The following is a 7883-nucleotide window of genomic DNA, read 5'->3' as shown; positions in this document are numbered from 1 at the left end:
TCAGGTTCAGGAAAAAACAACAAAAAGAAACCATAAAAATATATCAGAGACAGACAACTGAATAATTAGAGCTCTGATTTATTATCTCTCTGAGCACGCTCACAAGTAAAACTGATGACAAAAATATACAAAACCAAGAAACAAACAATGAAAATTAGGCCTTCATTTTAAATTTACCAAACGCAGACAGCAGTATGGCTTTACAATAACTTCATTAAAGAACGGTTTCAGCTCATCTTAGCTCAGGTGCAGGGTTTCAGAAAGGTATGGATCCAACTCACGGAGGCCATCAATCAGGGATGAGCTGGCTTCTTCTCCTTTGTTTCGCACCACATCGATCACATCTCGAGCTCGGTCAGCTCTGGGTTTGATTCTGGCTGAATCCATTTCTTCCTTATTTATAATTCCCTGTTGGAGCAGGCTGTCCAGCAGCTGGTTCATAGTCGAATCTGACACTTGATCCACAAACTGCTTCCGAACTGCAAACAGATGCTTGTCTGGTGGGAGGCTCTGGAGCCTTGACCGACTGTGTGTTCTTTGAAGTGTATCTGAGGGCAGGAAGCAGGAAAACGATGTTCAGTAACTTGAAGTGAAGGTGTGACAGAGCTTGTGAGTATGTGATACTGCTTTGTGCACAGAGTAACCTGCAGATACACACCTGCTAAACATCTGGTGCTGTTAAGTGGTGACATACTGACCCTGTTGTGCGGCTTGTGTCTCGTGAGTAGTAATAAGATGGCACTACTTCAAGATGGCGGCCAGCCAAACCGGTTTGACAACCTGTTTGACCGGTTTCGTGCGTGTGCGCATGCGCGTTCAGGTGTGCTACCGGTTATGCGTGTTTATGTGTGGAAACACCCCCTCTGGGCGGTAACAACTCCTCCTAGTGGGATGGCCTAGGTTGTATAGGTATAAAAGTGATCCTTTCACATTCTTAGAGCATCACCACCACCACCACGACCTAAGGAGCACCGACACATCGCGCTAAGGATCCCCCGACGCATCGACCTAAGGAGCTCAGGATGACATCGGCATCAACCATGACACCCAGCCAGGACATCGCCCATGCCACAGCCGCTCTAGGTATGTCTACAGGAGTATGCAGCCGGGGTCCTCAACGTAAAAAGCAACGCTGTGAAAACGCCGTAGATGGGACTGTATTTAAGTTAGAATATCGAGGCGTCGAAGGGTATGTGTATGCCATTAAATATACCAATGGGGCAGTTGTGCTTAGTGTAGATTGTGGCGAGGGATTGTTTTGGGGGGAACCCCGAGTCATGTCTACTAAAAACTGGAAGCTCTTCCGCACCATAGTGTGTGCGGACCTGGACAATGTGGGCTTCCCAGAGCTGCTGCGGAACAGCGCATCAGGCCCTGAGCTTTACAAGGTTGAGGCTGATCGTTTCAATTGCAACCCTGACGACTTTATTTTTCTCAGTGTATGTGATGACAGGGACAGTCTTATTGCTTCCAGAGGGCTTGAAAACTGGAGGTTAAATCCTTACCCTCTAAACCTCGAAGAGCGCACAAGATGGTTTAAGGACTTGTTTTTTATACAGTGGTGCAACTGGAGAGGTTTGTCGCGTCTGTTTAGCCAGATTGATGACGCGATCAAGAGGGACAGACTCAACACCGCGTACGAGAGTATTAGAAAACGCCTTGTTTTTGACGATCTGGCGAGTTGTCCGAAGACTGGTTTGCCTGCTACCCTGTGCAAACCTAAAATCATAAGGTATCTCACACCTATTCCTAGCTTATTTAAACTGGCCAACCCTGCAGGATGGGCTGGATCATGATATATTTTATGCAATGTGTTTTCCATGATTTACAAACCACAAATGACTAAGATGTTGATGTTAACACGTCTTTTTATTTAATTTTCACACAGACACAAACACAGACAATGGATACTTGAACAGCACACATTAAAACAGGTGTCTCCCAGCCCAGTAATAATCCGACAACTAAACAATGAACTGGTAGGTTTAATAGAATTACTGAGCCTTTTTTCCCCTGGTGCAAGTCCCTACTACTAGATTTACTAGCCCTGCGCAAATTTGCGTAAATTCCCCCGACCCTAACACCTCTTGGCACCCCGCTGACATTTTCACAGGTCTTCAGCTCCATTGTTCTCCTGCTTTTGTTGTGCAAACACACCCTCCCCCAACCCCCAACCATGAGAGATTCAGGTCTTTCCTTCCCTGCAAGGCTACTTTCCTTCCTTACCTGCAGCGTACAATACACCATGGTAGTTTCTATGTGCAATATTTCTCATATGCAATATTAGTTCTTGTCAATCCTTGTCACTACATTGCATGCCTGTCCATAAACATATATACACAGAGTTGTACATATATTTATATAGCCACACCTTACATAATATGCATAAAGTCTAGTTATACACACACACACACACATCTATATCTACATCTATATATACACACACACACACACACACACATATACACATATATATATATATATATATATATATATATATATATATATATATATATACAGGGTGGGCCATTTATATGGATACACCGTAATAAAATGGGAATGGTTGGTGATATTAAAGTCCTGTTTGTGGCACATTAGTATATGTGAGGGGGCAAACTCCTCAAGATGGGTGGTGACCATGGTGGCCATTTAGAAGTCGGCCATCTTGGATACAACTTTTGTTTTTTCAATAGGAAGAGGGCCATGTGACACATCAAACTTATTGGTAATGTCACAAGAAAAACAATGGTGTGCTTGGTTTCAACGTAACTTTATTCTTTCATGAGTTATTTACAAGTTTCTCTTTGTTCACAGCCATTGACATGTCGAAGAGGTTAACACGTGAGGAGCGGATTGAAATTGTGTTGATATCTGGTGAACGCAGTAACCGGGTCATTGCAACAGATTTCAATGCAAGACACCCTACGAGACCACCCATCTCCCATGCTACAGTTAGCAAACTGCTTGCTAAGTTTCGTGAAACTGGTTCAGTGTTGGATTTGCCAAAATGTGGACGCAAGAAAACTGTCACTGATGAAGAAACATCAGTGGCTGTCCTAGCTTCATTCAGCAAGAGCCCACAGCGTAGCACTCACCGCATGTCACTGGAGAGTGGCATTAGTCGAACATCCCTTCGGCGGATATTAGCTACTCACAAATGGCACCCTTACAAACTCCAGCTACTGCAGCATCTCAACGAGGATGACCCAGATCGCCGCACAGAATTTGCAGAATGGGCAAAACATAAAATTGGAACAGGACCCTCAGTTCACGCAGAAGATTTTGTTCAGTGATGAGGCAAACTTTTATGTGAATGGTGAAGTTAACAAACAAAACCACCGCTATTGGTCTGACACTAGCCCACATTGGATGGATCCCTCCAAGACTGTTGGAACAACAAAAGTGATGGTTTGGTGTGGTATATGGGGTACAACGATAGTCGGTCCATTCTTCATCAATGGAAACCTCAAGGCCACTGGATATTTGAAATTGCTACATGATGATGTGTTTCCCTCTTTATGCACTGAAGCTGGCACGTTCCCTGAGTTTTTCCAGCAAGATGGTGCACCACCACATTATGGGTGCCAGGTCCGAGCATTCCTAGATGAACAGTTTCCTGGAAAGTTGAATGGCCCCCAAGGTCTCCCGATCTGACCCCCTTAGACTTTTATCTTTGGGGTCATCTGAAGGCAGTTGTCTATGGTGTGAAGATACGAGATGTGCAGCACCTGAAACTACGGAAACTGGATGCTGGATTGCTATCAGTGTGTGAAGAGTGGGAGAAGAGGGTTGCATTGACAATCCAACACAATGGGCAGCACATTGAACACATTTTATAAGTGGTCAGAAACTTGTAAATAACTCATGAAAGAATAAAGTTACATTGAAACCAAGCACACCATTGTTTTTCTTGTGGCATTACCAATAAGTTTGATGTGTCACATGGCCCTCTTCCTATTGAAAAAACAAAAGTTGTATCCAAGATGGCCGACTTCTAAATGGCCACCATGGTCACCACCCATCTTGAGGAGTTTGCCCCCTCACATATACTAATGTGCCACAAACAGGACTTTAATATCACCAACCATTCCCATTTTATTACGGTGTATCCATATAAATGGCCCACCCTGTACATACATACATACATGCGCGCACACACGCGCGCACACACACACACACACACAGATAGATAGATGTGTGTGTGCGCATGTATGTATATGTGTGTGTGTGTGTGTGTGCGTATATATATACACACACCAATATTTTTGAATACACGTGTCCATATTTATGTTTCCAGATTGTTTGTATAGTGCACTTTCTATACCGTGCTCTGTCCACTTTTTTGCAATGATAATGCAGATTTTCCACTTGTGGGACAAATAAATGCAGATTTGCTGTGTGTGTGTGTGTGTGTGTGTGTGTGTGTGTGTGTGTATGTGTGTGCAACATTGGCATTTGTTTACTCAGATCCAAGGCAGGCCAAACCTCTGTGTTACAACCTACATACAAAAGACACACATTCACAATATATGGGTACACAAGTCTGTTTTATTTCAAAGTGTTTCAAACTTTACAGCGTTTGCAGACGCAGTGTCCATCATCCCTGCATTTGGTACAGGTGAATTTCTGACATGTTGCACAGGTAAACCTGCTGCGATTCCTGTTGCAGCTCTCTGGCCACCTGCGTGTTGCTGCTCTTACGGAATACATCCGTGCCATTTGGTCCAACACGTCTACACCACACTGTAAAAGCAGAGAGAGAGAGAGTCATGAGTATATGTTTTTTTCTATAGGCCTGTATAGCACACATCAGAAAACATTGTAGCACTGGTGTAAAATTGTACACACATTCACATACCTTCATGTGGTTATAGTCTGTTATCGTGTTGGGTTTCCTCTTTCTGCCGTCACCGATCGTCACGTCTTGGTGCATGGAACTTAGAACACACACGGTCTTGTTTTTTTTAGGTGCATAAATTGTCAAGGAGACACTGCCACTTCTAAGCACTGAAGTGGAGAATACCTCTCGCTTTGCAGTATCTTTTGCAAGTTGAGGAAGTTCACGCCGGACTTTATTCACCGTGCCCAGTAACGTTGTTTTGCGCTGCAGCAGTCTGTGCGACAGTAACAGTGAAGTAAAGAAATTGTCCGTTGTGACATTTCTCCCATCATCCAAAAACGGCTCCATCAGTTTCTTGACCACGTTCTCTGCCAGCCTCTCTCCCTTCTGACGACTGGGGTCCTTTCCCAAGTAAGGAGATGCACTGCAGACATATTTGGTGTCCAAATCCGTGGCCATCCAGAACTTGATCCCAAATTTGTCTGGCTTGGTTGCAATATACTGTGTGAATGGACAGTGAAGTGAAGCACGAACGATTTGCTACTGCACTGGGCATTCCAATGTCCTCCTCAACCCACACAGTGCCGTCTTTTGCCGTGTGGCTCTGGCTGGGCTTTCCAGTACCACGGGGCCTCTTCCGTGGAGGTATGTTGGGTTCTTGTTCCGTCTCCTTTTCAGATTCTTCTGAGGAGGTATCAGTGGCCTGCTGGACAAATGAAACCTCTCCTCCATCAGAATCTGCTTCGTCCATTTCCTGAAGCAAGGCCAAAGCCTGTTGCGCGGAGAGGTTCTTCCTGCGTGGCAGTGATACGGAGGCCATCCTGATGTGCGTTCTCAGAAATGCGAACAAGAAATGATTCTCCCGCCTGGGTCGGTCTGCTTTTATGCACAGCACTGTGCTGTAGTCAAGCAATGCCACTTCCTCACATACACAGTGACAACGGAACAATGGAAGATCTGTGCTGAGAGTCAAGGAAGGTGTGAATGTGTGTCTTTTATATTTGCAGGTCAGTCAATGTGTGGGATATTTTGTATAGGTACGGCAGGCATTTCTGAAAGTTGTAACACAGAGGTTTGGCCTGACTTGGATCTGAGCAACTCTGAGTGAGCAAATGCAAATGTGCCAGGCCTCAAGGATAATGGGTGGTTTGCACAACAAAAGCTGGAGGAGAAACGAGCTGACGACCTGTGAAAATCTCAGCAGGGGTGCTTAACACCTCGGGACTTGCACCAGAAAATAAAAAACCCAGTAATTCTAGGGGGTGTTGGGTTTAGGGAAGTTACGCAAATTTGCGCAGGTTTAGTAAATTTAGTGTTAATGTGCGGGTGTGTGCGTTTGTGCGTGTATCTATGTGACAAATTAAGAGCTTTTGGTTTTCATTTTACAGAGCATGACATGCAGTCGTGGGACCTGTCAGAGTCACCATCAACAGCACTGCTAATCCAGACCCCCCAGACTCCACCACCCTCTCCACAATGCTCGCAGGACCCCCTCATATCAGACCTGTGTGAGGAAACAGTAATCGACATCAAACTCGCAACTCTCCACCTGTTGATGTTGGCGTTGAATGAGTTTCTGCAAGAGACATGTTACAGATGTCAAACAGGCCACCCCAGTCAGGTGCAACACAGTTGCTTGCAGGAATTGTCTGAGTATTTCTTCGACACCTACTATGATGATGTGATGATAAGGCTCCAGACTGACCGATTCATCCCTGCCATCTGGCTGTTTGTACGCTCATACACCGTAGATGGGACTGGAACACAAATCCGTAGGGTTGCAGAACACATCATGTGTGAACTGAGATCAGAGCGACATATAGTATGCGGCATTAATGACAACATTGCGCACCTGCTAGAAGCAAGTCGTTGTGCCCGCCGTGTTAAACCAGCCATGCTCCACATGATTGGAAACTACTGGGCTGGGAGACACCTGTTTTAATGTGTGCTGTTCAAGTATCCATTGTCTGTGTTTGTGTCTGTGTGAAAATTAAATAAAAAGACGTGTTAACATCAACATCTTAGTCATTTGTGGTTTGTAAATCATGGAAAACACATTGCATAAAATATATCATGATCCAGCCCATCCTGCAAGGTTGGCCAGTTTAAATAAGCTACGAATAGCGGCAGGGGAGGCATCAGGTGTAACACCTCCACTATCTCAGGTCAAACATTATTTAGAAGGAGACGACACTTACACACTCCATAAACCTGCGAGGATCCACTTCCCCAGAAATAGAGTATTGGTGACAGGGCTCGACAAACAGTTTCAAGCCGATCTGGTTGACATGTGTGAATATGTGGCAGATAATGATAATGTGAGATACCTGCTAACATGTATAGATGTATTCTCAAAATACGCATGGGTTAGATGTCACCAATATTAAATTTAAAGCGCAGTTCCCTCTGAGGCCTCGTTTTCTACAGCGCGTTAAAGACCGACTTCTCATTATCCTTATTCACCTCTGCTGGAGCCATTTGGATAGACCTGTGATAAGCATTGTTATATGCTTGTGTGAGATCTGGTATGACATCTATATATCGCCGGGAGTTGGCAGATGTTAAGTACTTCCACATTCTACCCTTGAAGCTACGATTGAATCTCTCGACAATACTGCATTTAACCTCGCTAGCTGTTGAGAAATGCTTGATATTATATAGCTTCATTAGCTGTTTAAAGGTTGCATTATAAAACTCTTTGCCTTCATCTGTTTGTAGTTTTATAGGGATCCTTCCCTCACTAAGTATATCCTCAAAAGCAGCTGATACAGCAGTCCCTGTCTTGTTTGTGAGGCATCTAACCCATGCGTATTTTGAGAATACATCTATACATGTTAGCAGGTATCTCACATTATCATTATCTGCCACATATACACACATGTCAACCAGATCGGCTTGAAACTGTTTGTCGAGCCCTGTTACCAATACTCTATTTCTGGGGAAGTGGATCCTCGCAGGTTTATGGAGTGTGTAAGTGTCGTCTCGTTCTAAATAATGTTTGACCTGAGATAGTGGAGGTGTAACACCTCCACTATCTCAGGTC

General features: G+C 44.4%; 1 long non-coding RNA gene across 2 annotated transcripts; it reads left to right on the top strand.

Annotated features, from left to right (window-relative positions):
- The first annotated feature begins 468 nt into the window (after nucleotides 1-468).
- On the top strand, nucleotides 469-6873 carry LOC134642979 (uncharacterized). 2 transcript variants are annotated; one of them, XR_010096340.1, is made up of 3 exons: nucleotides 469-1083; nucleotides 1889-1979; nucleotides 6229-6873. It is a non-coding gene; the product is annotated as an uncharacterized LOC134642979 (long non-coding RNA). The 2 variants fall into 2 exon arrangements; XR_010096341.1 differs by lacking the exon at nucleotides 6229-6873 and adding an exon at nucleotides 2815-3890.
- Nucleotides 6874-7883: the final 1010 nt, after the last annotated feature.

The sequence above is a fragment of the Pelmatolapia mariae genome, linkage group LG15 (assembly GCF_036321145.2).
Source record: "Pelmatolapia mariae isolate MD_Pm_ZW linkage group LG15, Pm_UMD_F_2, whole genome shotgun sequence".
Lineage (NCBI taxonomy): Eukaryota > Metazoa > Chordata > Actinopteri > Cichliformes > Cichlidae > Pelmatolapia > Pelmatolapia mariae.
The sequence above is the reverse complement of the archived record's forward strand: the minus strand, read 5'-3'. Positions and strand labels throughout refer to the sequence as shown.